At 32.6% G+C, this 13421-nt stretch overlaps 1 long non-coding RNA gene across 1 annotated transcript; it reads left to right on the forward strand.

Annotated features, from left to right (window-relative positions):
- Window positions 1-11742: 11742 nt before the first annotated feature.
- On the forward strand, window positions 11743-12813 carry LOC131612549 (uncharacterized). Its single transcript, XR_009287417.1, has 2 exons — window positions 11743-11972; window positions 12669-12813. It is a non-coding gene; the product is annotated as an uncharacterized LOC131612549 (long non-coding RNA).
- The last annotated feature ends 608 nt before the right edge of the window (window positions 12814-13421 follow it).

Consider the following 13421-nt stretch of genomic DNA (forward strand, 5'->3'; position numbering starts at 1 on the left):
GAAAATTCTTTGTTTTTTACAAAATTTCGATATCCGTTTACCGGAAATTTCAAAATTTCCAGTGCGATTTACCGATAATTTTACAACATTCATTACTCGTCCCGAAAAATTCACGAATTTCCGGTAGAAAATCAATACCAAAATTTTAAAATTCTAGTGTGGACCTATGTGTTCTCAAACGTAACAGCCTAAGCCTATGTGTTCCAATACCGGAAATTGCTATGCCTATGCATTCAAATTTCTGGTAAATTAAAATAATTCAAATAAACATACCGGAAATTTGAAATATCTGGTACCAGAAATTTTAAATTTTCAGTATATAGCATTAGGCACGATAAATTGGTATATCCAACAAAATTTCCGGTATTTGCCCTACTTGAGGGGTGCCATGTATAATTTGGAGTGTGGCAAGATAAAATTTTCGGAGAATAATGGTCAAATGGGTCTGAATATTTATAAGCCCGTCCAATTTTTATTAAGGTGGGGGTACAGTAATTTAAAAAAAATGCATTTTTGGGCCTTCGCAAGGTAGCCCAGTCCCATATATTTTTGAGACAAAGGGGAAGAAAACTCAACATGTCACCTCTCAATTTAATCATGACACTCCTACGTATTGTCATGATGTCAATAATAACCCTCTTATAATTTACATCTCCAAAATTTAAATAACTATAAAGCCAAAAATCAAGTAGTTATAAATAACTACCCGTTTTTTAATAAGTAAAAACATATAATTACTTCAAAAATCTATGATTTTACATTTGAGTTTTGAAAAAATCGATGTAAATCATACTTTTTAACATCGGATTTTCTAAAATTCAATATAAAACCATTAATTCTGAAAAAAAAAAACATTATGTGTATCACGATTTTGTCAAAATTTCGATCACCCTATAATACAAACTGAATTTTAACTTTGTATTTTCTAAAAATAATTGCTCAAAATTAAGTTAAGAATTTTCAAAAAATTCTGACGCAACCACAAACTTTATACTGTATTTTCTTTTCAAAAATCCAATATGAAACAAAAGATTTTCACAAAATTTATGATTTTACATCCGATAAAAATAGATATAAAATGTAAAAAAAGTATTATTTTATCTTTTACTTAAAGGGAAAAATAGGTATTCTAGTAAAATTTTCAAAGGGGAAAAGCGTCACAATCTTGTTTTATGTTGGGTCAACAACAACTGAACCTAAACCTGCCCAGGTCTAATGATGTTATTGAGGTGGAATATAGGGAGCAAGGTTAGCATCTATGCTAAATCTAAGATAAAAATTAAAACATTCTAGACTTAATGGGTTGAAGGGTGTTCTTAAAACCCTAACAATTGTTTGATTTTTCTTAGAGGAGCATAAGGTGATGCTTACGATGTTGGAGCAAAGGCAGTAAAAAAAGACGTAGAACTCGTATTTCGTTATTAAGGTTTTCTAATCAACCAACAAGTTTAAGTATAAAATACCTAAGAAACTTTATTTCTACAAATAATGGTGATTGGAGGAATTGGGTGTTGAGGACATGTGAAATATGGGTAAATAATTTATTCGAGAGAGTGTCAACTTCAAAGGAGGTGGGTGTGATAACATCTTATTATTTCTAATATAACAGGTGGAGAAATATTTGACCGTTATAAAGGCGCAAAGGGTGAAAAGGTGAGAGTTAGTGTTTGTTAGGACATTGGAGTTGTATAAGTACCATCAAATTCATTTCATATTAACCAAGCACTTAGGCTTCAGTAGTAAAGGAGCTCATGCTAAGGACGCAATTCGGGGAATACTGAGTTCGATTCCTAGGTAGGAACAATGTTTGGCCAGTGCCCATACTTCTCGGCACAAACTCTGGATTACTAGGGACCATTTCCCTTGAGAACTAGGCAGGGCCCCTTTCCCTTGAGAACTATAGTGCAAAAGTTTATTTCATATTACTTATGAGGGTAAATGGGTGCTCCCAAGTATAAGGAAGTTTAGAGTCTTATTAGTGAAAAGAAACTTGATATTATTTGCATTCAAGAGACAAAATTAGATGTGGTGGGAGACTTCATTGGCTCATCATCAGTATTGGAAAAAGATCATTATATTTATTTATCAATGCAGTCTATGTTGTTTTTGTCCTATACAATGTAAGCTCTTTTTTAGGTCTTTTGTATCTTTTAGATATTTTCTATTTTTTTTTGGATATTTTGACTTTATATGACATTTCTTTCTGCAATAAAAACATGTTGGGACAAAAAGGTGAAGTGCCAACGGGCATTCTCCGCCCCGCCCACACTTTTGTGCGGGGCGGAGTAAGATTTTAGGCCCACGTCCTCAATCATATTCACCCTGTCCCGCCCCGTTTTTATGCAGGCTTTTGCGGGACATGCCTAAACGGGGCGCACATGCTCGTTTTCCACCCTAACTAGCCATAGCTAGTGAAAAAGCAAGTTGGTTAAGATGCTTGCTAACTAAGATCCTTTTATGGGAAAAACCTATGTCAACTATGTTGATCCACTGCGATAGTACCACAACTATTGCAAAAATTAAGAACCGTTAAATGATAAAAGACGTCAAATAAGAAGAAAGCACAACACCGTCAGATATTGTATCTCTAAAGAAGCTGTAAGAGTGGATCATGTATGCACTGATGGAAACTTAGTAGATCCTTTAACAAAAGGATCAGCTAGACAGAAATTCTGTTATACATCCAAGAAGATGTAACTAATGCCTATACATAAATGAGTTACTCATGATGGTAACCCGACCTAAATGACTGGAGATCTCAAGAAATAGGTTCAATGGGTAATAACAAGTTGTGAGTAATATGAGATGATCATGCGAGTATAAACAAGTAAAGTATTAATCATAAAGGAAAAAGAGAATGAGATAATAGAAGCTCTTAATGACACCTATACTCTATATGAGGGAATACCTAGGCTACATGAGTACTCATGATAGACCCACCTTTGTGATTGTGAAACTTAGGCTGGTTCCTATGGAATTTTGGGGCAGGATTCCTAGAGCCTTCACTAAATTGGGATAGACGTGCACGAACATTAAAGCACAGGCTACTAGAATACACCTAAAGAAAAGGTTGTGTGCGAGTTTGGTGTTTGAGATAGAGTTCAAGACATTTGTGTCACTTTTGTTGATTCAGAATCCTACTTGCTACACAAAGGTTCAAGTCGTGGACACCTCAGTATATGCACAATCTTAGAAACGTTTGACGTTACTTATGAAACACTTTTTTAAATTCAAGTGGGATTTTGTTGGAACATTATGTCAATATTACAATATAGGGATATAAATTGAAAAAGTTTCTTAAGTCAAGTCTCACATTGTGTGTTAGTTGAAAAAACTCCTTAGTCCCACATTGCATAGATTAGAAATCTTGGCTAGTTTACTTCATAATTATATAAGGAAGTCACTTGTTTCATTACAAAACACACCAAAAACTTATTTTGAGTTTTTCTTCCCCACTCTCATAACTCCGCGTCTTTCGAATTTTCAAAGCGCCAACTTCTCCCTCTTTCTTTCTACTCGTTGAATTTTCCAAATACTTTCTTGAATTCCCTTTACAGAATTATAATTTTTTAGATTTTTTTAATACACTTATTTATAACCAATTCTGCTATTTAGATAAATAACATATTTGCAATATATATAAAAATAGACCCCTATAATGCCACACACATTTGAGCAAACACACACACATATATATTTGCAATTAAGGGTCTATTTAGATAAATAAATATATGCAATTTATGATACAAGTGCTCATCAAAATGAGTGCTTATTAATAAACTTACAAAGTTAAAATAAATTTAAATTATTTTTATATGTATTGTAAGTTATTTTTTTTAGAATTTTGAAGAATTTATAAAAATAAAATTTATAAAAATAAAATTTAAAAAAATAATAAAAAATAAGTTGTTTTGATTAAGTTTCTTAAATTGTAAGATAATTAATTTTCTATCTGTTTTCTCATTATTGATAGGCGTGTTTTATTTTGTTTAATATTTTAAAATATTTTTTTATTAAAATGGTTTAAACCAATTTTAAACTTAAATTTGATTAACTAACGGCCTAGTTATGGTGATTGTGAGTTTTTTATTTTAAATTTAGAAAATAAAATTTAAAACCAAAATCTATTCTATTAAAAAAAAGTTGATATGTTTGTTTTATTTTATTTTATTTTAAAACAGTTTTTATATTAAAATTCAAAACAAAAAAGTTTTTAAAATGTTGTTTTGTTTTAAAGGTAAGACAACAACACCAATCATCGCTAACTACTACTCCACCAACATTTATGATTACTGTCAATCACCACTGACCACTATTTTTGCGACTAATTCAACAACTATTCCGACCACTACAGATTATTACTCTACCAACTATTATGATCACCACTACAACTACAATTATCGACCACCACTTTAGTCGTTAACCCAACAAATATTCTTACCACACCGACCACTATGACGACCACAAACCATCACCTCTGATCACTACCGTTCACCACTTAATTTATCTATGATCTCTAATTTGACTATCACTCTGCCACCGCCAATCATAACTCTGATCACCACTAACCACCAATATGATCACTGCCAATCATGTCACTAATCACCACCAATCACCATTATGACCACCTCCATCCATCATGATGGCCACTATTAACCACCAAATTTACCATAGTCTTCACCACTATGACCATTGTCGATCATCAATTTGACTACCAATCTCTACACCATCTAACACCACTCTAACCACCATTCCCACCACCGTAAATCAACACTAGTCATCACCACCTATTACCATCACTCCAACGACCATCAATCACCATTGCTAACAACCACCACTTTTACTTTGCAAATTTAATGGTATGAATTGTTTAGATTAAGATATTTTATGTGAAATAATAATGTTTATGTTTATAATTGAAAATTGTCTTAACTTTTTTGAAAATTTTCTAATTTAAAATTAAAATAGTTTATGATTTTTAAATTATAAAACTAAAAAAAAAATTTAATTTTTAAAAATTAAAAATAGAATATCCTCAAACGAGGCCTAAACTATTTAAAATTTGTGATTCATTTTATGAACTATTTAAGGGAATTTCTTTGTACATCCCTTAACCTTTTTAGGGACCTCTGGCGAAATTCTATAATGAATCTCTAAATTTGGAGATGCATATCCGAACGCACCATATCTCAATTTTTTGGGGTGTTTTCGAAAATGCATATCCGAATGCACCACATCTCAATTTTTTAGGGGTGTTTTCGGAGATGCATCTCCGAAACACCTTTTTGTTCAAATCAGAGGTGTTTCATAGATGCATTTCCGAGTAAACCCACATTTTTTGAGTTTTGCGGCTTTTTGGAGATACATCTCCGAATTAGAGATTATACATTAAACCCATGACAGTAACCCATCTTCCTCTTTTATTCTCAAACTCAAACACTCAAACACTCAAACACCATAAACCCCCAAAATCTCTACTTTCAAAACTCACATCAACTCATTTCAACTCCATATTTCAACACTCGATGCTCCTGGACGTCCATCCAGGCCATCTCATGAGGAGGTCTTGGAGAACTAGCAGGCCCATGATGACCATGCTGCTAATCTCTTGCCGAATCTGTCAGCAGATACAATTGATTGGGCAATGAGGCATTGGACTTATGTATCATTGAGAGGGACGGATCTGAGACGGTGGCCATCGTAGAGAGGATGGTAAGGGAGACAGTGAGTGCAGCGGGATACAAGAGGCAGAGGAGGGGCCATGAGGTCAAGATTAGGAATACGCAGTAGGCTATGTCTTTTTTTTATTCCATAATAATTTATGAAAAATTTATATATTTTTTGTTCCAAAACATTATATTGTGTTTATTATCGTATTTTATTTCTTATCAAATTCTGTTTGCATTTTTATTATCCTTTTAATTTAATTATGTATCAAAACTTTGATGATTTAAAAAATATCATTATTCAGTGATTTTTTTTCATCCATACAAGATGTATAAATAATTCCCACCATTTAAATGGAGGGTCCATTACTATAATTTTATGTGCATAAAGTTAAATAAATAGTAAAATACGTGTCACATATCTTAGAAATACGTGTAATATACACACAAAACTATAGTAATGGAAAATAAATGGAATTTAAGAAATGAAGTGGATCCTTACTCATTTAATTATATGTTATGACGTAGTTCAATTTACGAGTAAGGATCCACTCCATTTTCTAAAAAGAAATGGAGGGTCCACTACTATAGTTTTATGTGTATATTACACGTATTTTTAAAACATGTGACACATATTTAGTGTTTATTTAATTTTATGCACACAAAACTATAGTAATGGATCCTCCATTTCTTTTTAGGAAATGAAGTGGATCCCTACTCTCAATTTACAATTTAGTCTAATTAACCGTTACTCGTGCATAGTAAAGTGTGTGGTTTTTTTGTTCTAACACTTACTCACATTAACTGTGAAATTTGAATTAGACTAAGACCATTTACAATGGTTTCAACACTCAACACCCACTTTTTTCAACTCCCAACACTCCACATCATTTTCTCTCTCTTCCACCTAATAACTCAACACTCATTTAACTTTTATCTTCTCCAATGGTTTTTCACTCAACACCCTACCCCACCACTTTTTATTTTCATATCCTTATTTAATTTTTATTTTTATTTTTATAATTACATAAAATTATAATTATCGATTAAAATTAAATTAAAATAATAAATACTTAACAATTTATTTTTTAATTTTTTGTAATAAAAACAAAATTTATTTAAATAATTGGATACGATACAAATCTTATTAAATTAAATTAAAATACAACACACAAGTAACGTAATTAGTACGTTACAAATGAATATTGGGATCCATTTCACTAAAAAAAGACACTTAACTTCAAAATAAACACTAATAGAAAGATAATAATAAGATTAAGATAGTGAAAAACTTGGTTTTTTTTCTGTGTCCAAATCAAATGAACCAAGTCTCTATTTATAGAGAAAAAAAATCATGAATTTTGGTAAAAAAATAAAAAAATAAAAAAAATAATTTGCAACGAAATAATTGAGTTCAAAGTATTAAATGGATAAAAATCTGGCCAGCCAATCACAAACTGCCACATGCCCCCCTGCGTCAGCCTCAATTGTGTTGAGTTTTCTCAACATCTCTCTCTTCCACCTCACACTCAACACTACTCTAAACACCGATTGGAAGAGATTTTGCATGTTGAGTTCAACTAAACACACCCATTGCACATGGTCTAACAGTAATTCATTGGTTATAACATAATTTTTATTGCTTGAATTACTCTATTCACCCGTTTTTAATTAGGAATAGCAATTGGACTCATCTCTAATGGGCATATGTAAATATTACTTGCAACAGTAGGATAAAATCTCGCATAATAGGTACGGACATGAGCGGGTATGGGTGTGGCTACGAGTATCTTAGTATCCACCCCGTCCCATATTCGAAAAAAATATATTTATATATTTTTATTATTACATATACATGTTAATTTATCAATTTTATCAAATGCATCGTTATTAAACTTCAATGTATTTTAATTTAAATGTTTGTTTATTTTTTAACTCAACAATATCATCCTTATATTTTTTGGGTTTTTGTAACCTATGCAACATTGCAAAGAATAAGGACAATTAATACATTATTTCCTTCTATATAAACTATCATATTAATTATTTTTCTTTTGAAAAGTAATCTTTTATATTTTTTCTCTCCCACCCAATTAATGAATCAACATAAATAATAATTAATATGGTAATTTATATTTAAAAAAGTTGTGTATTAATTGTCCTTTATCCTATGCAATGTTGCATAGGTTAGAAAAACCCATATTTTTTTTTAATGTTGTTAAAAACTTAAAATGACATGATAACTTATAATTATTTTGAAATTTTTTTATTTGAAATGCGTGTAAACGAATACGGGTATGGGTACTTAGGTATCTAGATGATACAAATTAGAGTGGCAAAACGGGCCGTCCATGCCGCCTTAATTCTGGAAAAAAAGAGAGCAGTGTGTGCAAGTCTAGCAAGTAGAAATGAGCATAAAAATCTAGTCCGCCCTACCAAGATGGTGGATTGGAAGACAACAGGTTTACCCGCCTTTTTTTTTTCCGATAGATTAATAGGTTTTTTTTACGAGACTTTTCACTTTTTTTTTAAATAAATTTTACTTAAAAAAATATTAAGTATATTCGCAAATAAATGTACAAAATAAAATCATCAAAAATTAGAATTACTAGAATTAATTAAAAAAGATAGACTTTAGACGGGACGGGCTGAACGAATAGGCGGAGCGAGTTTTTGCGTACAACAAATTTTAGCAGGGCGAATTTTGACGAACAGCAGACCCAAAATTCTAATACAACCCGCCTTTTTTTGCCGGATGCGCGGGCTGCCCGGCAGACCACGATCCATTTTGTCATCTCTTATATAGCTTTGGATGCAAATGTTACTACCGACGCGAATATGAATTCGGATACAATTTTTTTTAAAAACTGAGGATATGAAAACAGATTTTGTAATATCCTGTCCAAAATCTGCAGATTTTCATTCTTATTCTTAATTTTAAATAAAAATGAGTCAACAATGTTGAATTATTAGATCCAAAATATAAAAACTAACCCTACCAAACACCTCCTAAAATTCACTAATTCAGTGGAACCTATATAGATTATATACATTTCCCTTAATCAAGCTTTTTGATAACAATGTTGTATAAAACTTCAGAAAAACGCACAAACAAAACAAATAAGACGAAAGGAAAGAAAGGCCCACAAATCCGAATAATATCTCGAAAATATCTATCAGTCTCGACATAGGACATTTGTTGTTTCAGATTCATATAGTAATTCATAATAATGCATGTGTGACCGACCTTACCGACCTTCCATCCATGCCCATGTTCACGACCATGACATGCACAGCCCACTCTCTGACTCTGATGTGTTACGAAAGTTACTTTGTTGAAAAATATAACCAATCACAGACCACTACGTAAAACACTTTCGTTACAAACTAGTACACCATTTTTTGGACTTATTTTTCATCTGTAATATAATGCCTGCTCTATCTATGTTTGATGAGTACTGGACGATGGAACATGTATGGCTGAAAGTTATCTCCGTCCAGTTAGAGATGGGGTCCTATTAATAAAACCAAAGATATTTTAATTTCGATTCGCCATTCATTTATGACATGTTGCTCCAAATCTTTCACTTTCTTGCTGATATTGCGACTAATGTTGGAGTACTATAACTATTTATTCATACACGCCGAAATCTACTTCCCTTGAAGTTTTTGTCTTCATTTATTAAAATTAGGTTGCTGTTGGTCAAATTTTTATGTCACTTTTGTTTTAGTATTATTCGTTTCTCATTATAAATGTAGTTTTTTTAATAAAAAAAAGTTATTTGTTATAATAGTTTCCAAATAAAATAAAAAATTTAAATATACTTTTAATTTTTTATTTTAATCAATTACTATAAGTTTATTTGAAATAAAAAAGTGAGAGACATTTGAATACAAACATATGTTTGAATAACACTACGGAAATTATATTAAATAACGAGATTAATAACTTACTGAATTAATTATATGAGAAATATGTGTTGAACAACATGAAATGAAATAGGTGATAGTCATGTATCTTAGATGATGAACATGTGGTAACTTGCTACACAAGTCATTGCATTTTGTTTTTGTAACTGCCATAACAAAATTTTAAAATTATGAAATTATGTTATGAGTATTCATGTACATGCTAGTGCATAATGGTTATGGAGTAGTCATCTAACTGATTCTATATATATTTGAGATCTAGTGTATATTGATCAAGTTGAATATCCAAGATTCAGTTTTTACTCTCTCTCTCTCTCTCTCTCTCTCTCTCTCTCTCCCCCCATGGAGTTTTTACTTTCTCAACATGGTATCATGAACCTCTCGATTTGAGAGTGCATTATTTCCGCGTTCATGACTCCTCCTCGTACTCAAGTTCCTTCAACTTCTTCTCAACATACTAATCCTCATTTGGATCAATTTAGCTCCTTCTTTGTTCATCCAAGTGATGGTCCATCATTGGTTTCTACATCTCCCAAACTCAATGGCGAGAATTACCATTCATGGGCTCGTTCCATGCGAATATCTATTAAGAAATGCCAGCTAATACAAGTGGATTTTGGATGCCTTAGCTCATTGGACGCACTTTTGGTCTGTTTCTGGAACACCCAATTTTTTATAAGGATTTCTCGCTGGGCGCACTTTTGGCATCTTTCTGGCCCAACCAACTTTTTGTTGCCTATTTATTTCTAAGCTAGCCTGGTGCCAGCTTTGGTGCTTGAATGATGCATTTTGGTGTTTTCATGTAAACTACATAGTTAAAAAGTTCATACATGCGTTTTATCATATTTTATAGATAAATTGAGAGTTTTTTCATTGATTTCTTGTAAAAATAAGTAAATAAGTGCCATGTATTTTACGTATATTTTGTACTTATCAGAGCCCTTAGCTATATATCTATATAAGTGAAGGTTTGGGGGGCCTAAAGTGTCAAAAAGATTAAGAAAGGAAAATTTAAATCTTTTTATAAAAAGGAAGGTTCAATCGTAAGGATAACCTACTGCCGCCCATTAAACACCTCAATAGTTTTAAGAAATGGGAATGATTACCCGCGTCAGATACATGTGTAATAAGTAAAACCGAGTTTGGCTTCCCAAGAAGAATCATCATCGATTGCATTTAATGCAACACGCGCTTCCCTAATTGAGGTGTCGTTTCTCTCAACTAACTGACGTTTTCTCTCCTTTAACCAATTGAAATTCAAAATTCCTTTTTTGATGTGCAGGTCAAATCAATGACGTTTGGAGATATGTCCCAGAGTCATCCCATGCATGAGGGACTCAACCAATCATAAGGGATTTACCTAGGTAAGAGGATGTGGACAAAATTTAATCACTCTGTTCTTTCCAAGTCCTCATGCTTGAGGGGCTGTGTATGGTATATTTGTAAGTGGTCTATGAGAGGCACTAAAGTTATGCATCGCCTCGCCTGTGAAACCCTTTGAATCTCCCGTTTATCAGTTTGATCGCCCGTCTAATGTATATGTCACCCCATTGTTAAATGTGTCGCCTATTTTTGGGATGACTCGCCCATCATGGAAAATGACGTGTCCATTGTAACACCCTAGTTTTTGTTAAATTATTTTATTTTGACTAATTATCCTTTATTTATGATTGTTAATATTTTATTTAATTATTGGATAGTATTAATTATATAATAAGAATTGAAGGGGTGTATGTTCTAGAGGTAGAGATGTAGAGAGTCGGTTGGAAGTAGTAGAGCTGACTAGAATTAATTAGAATTTTAAATAATTATAATAATAGTAATTTGGTTGGTTTATTTAATTAAAACGAGAAATTAGAAGTAGTAGAATAACAAGGGTAATGAGGAGGTTATGAGAATAAGTTGGGGGTAGTAAGGGAATAACCTAAATAGGGAGATTATATTTTTCTTATAATTGTAAAGTCATGAAATTCGTCGAGTAAATGTGTTAGATTGATGAATTGATATGTTATAATTATTTTATTTTATATGGGGTAATTTCCTGGACTATTTTGAGGGGTTGAGATCAAAATTCGGAGCTTCCTTAGGGCTGCCATGGTATATAATGTGATTCTTCCTTCTGCATTAGGGTGACGCCCGTCACCCGTCCAACGACCAGGTCATCATGCAGCCTGGGTCAGCTGACGACTAAGCGGCGAGGAGGTTGTCAGGGTCTCCAGGCTTGATTTCTCAAGCCATACGTTAGGAATGGGTGACAATCTGGGTGACGACCGTCACCTAGGTGACGACCAGGTCGTCAAGCTGCCAGGAAGGGCGTTGTTGGCTCGTTTTTGTGTTTTGAGCTTCTGGTTCGACTTTCCTAGTCTGATTTTGCAAGTAAGTGATATTGAAATGTTGTTTGAGAATAATTGATGAGAAAATATTAGTTATTGATGTTGTTAATTTGATTATCGCATGATTAATGGATTAATCATGTTGTAAGTGTGATATGTGCAAATTATAATCGTGGCTGAATTTTGGTGATGTTGAACTGTTAAAATGTGTGTATATTATCTGTTATGGCAATATCGTTGTTTAATGGTTGCATGGAATTCATATTATTGATGCTTTGTGGATAGTTATATGGACATACATAATTGTTGTTGTTTAAGCTTCAAAGGGGGATTATAAACATGTTGTTGCATCAATTGTATGTCATGCAACATTTGTGTCGTTGTTGTTGAAAGAGGCAGGTTGCAAGTCTAGAAGGGTGGATTCGTAACTTGTCCTGAACCTAAAAGGATGGGTTCAGGATCTAGAAAGGTGGATCCGATTTGTATGAAGAACCTTCATTGATTGATACCACATGCATATGAGTCGAGTTGTTGTCATGAATCACATTTCATAAATGAGTTGTATGTGTGACTGTGATTATGTATGGTGTGGAGTTGGGTGTGAGAATATGATCATGTGATTGATGTGGAATATATGTAGATGTTTGTATTCTGCCTTATAGCTTATACCATTTAATTTATTGAAGTAAATTCTCACCCTTTTTGTTTGCTGTGGTGTATGTGCTCCTATGGAGTATAGACGAGTAGGCAAATGAGTATTTGGTTAGAAGCTGAAGGATGACTGAGGCCGTTCTTCTTTCATGTTGTTTATTTGATTATTTAGATTTATGTTGCTCTGATCTGTAACACTAGGCGAATGAACGATTATGTTTTCTTGTTATTTACTTTGATGTTGATGTTGCGAGAGTTAAACTTAATATGTTATGCATTGATTGAGTTGGAAGGCATTTTGCCATAAATAAGTGTTATTTTGAAAAGAAACTATTATGAGACTTAATTATGGGTTGAGCTATTTTATTCAAATCATCCCGCTACGATGAGCTTAAGTAAAAGCGAGCATGTGATGACAGGTGTTAAATTATTGTATAATGCTTGTTAACTCGTGTTACGAACATTTTTTTAGTTGAATCGAGTGGCATCCTATGTGTGTTGTGTTTTAAATTCATACTTTTTACGCGTGGGATTATTAGGGTTTTACATCCATGATCTGTTACGATGGAAAAATAATCATAGGTTCACACTTTCCTAAATAATAGGGAATTGGCTGTCCATCCCACATCCTATTGTTAGTAGTTGCTATTCCCATGAGGCCTAAAATTTATGTCCAAGCACAACTATAAATATCTCAAACCTAAAGTTAAGGGTTACAATCTCATTTTCACATAGAATTCAAATATATAGAGTTTTTACGCCCTACGTGAACTAGGGCTAAATCCTACAATACACTTTAAAACTTCTAAGAACTCTTAATCACTAAGGATTGTCACGTATT

The sequence above is a fragment of the Vicia villosa genome, linkage group LG6 (assembly GCF_029867415.1).
Source record: "Vicia villosa cultivar HV-30 ecotype Madison, WI linkage group LG6, Vvil1.0, whole genome shotgun sequence".
NCBI classification, from domain to species: domain Eukaryota; kingdom Viridiplantae; phylum Streptophyta; class Magnoliopsida; order Fabales; family Fabaceae; genus Vicia; species Vicia villosa.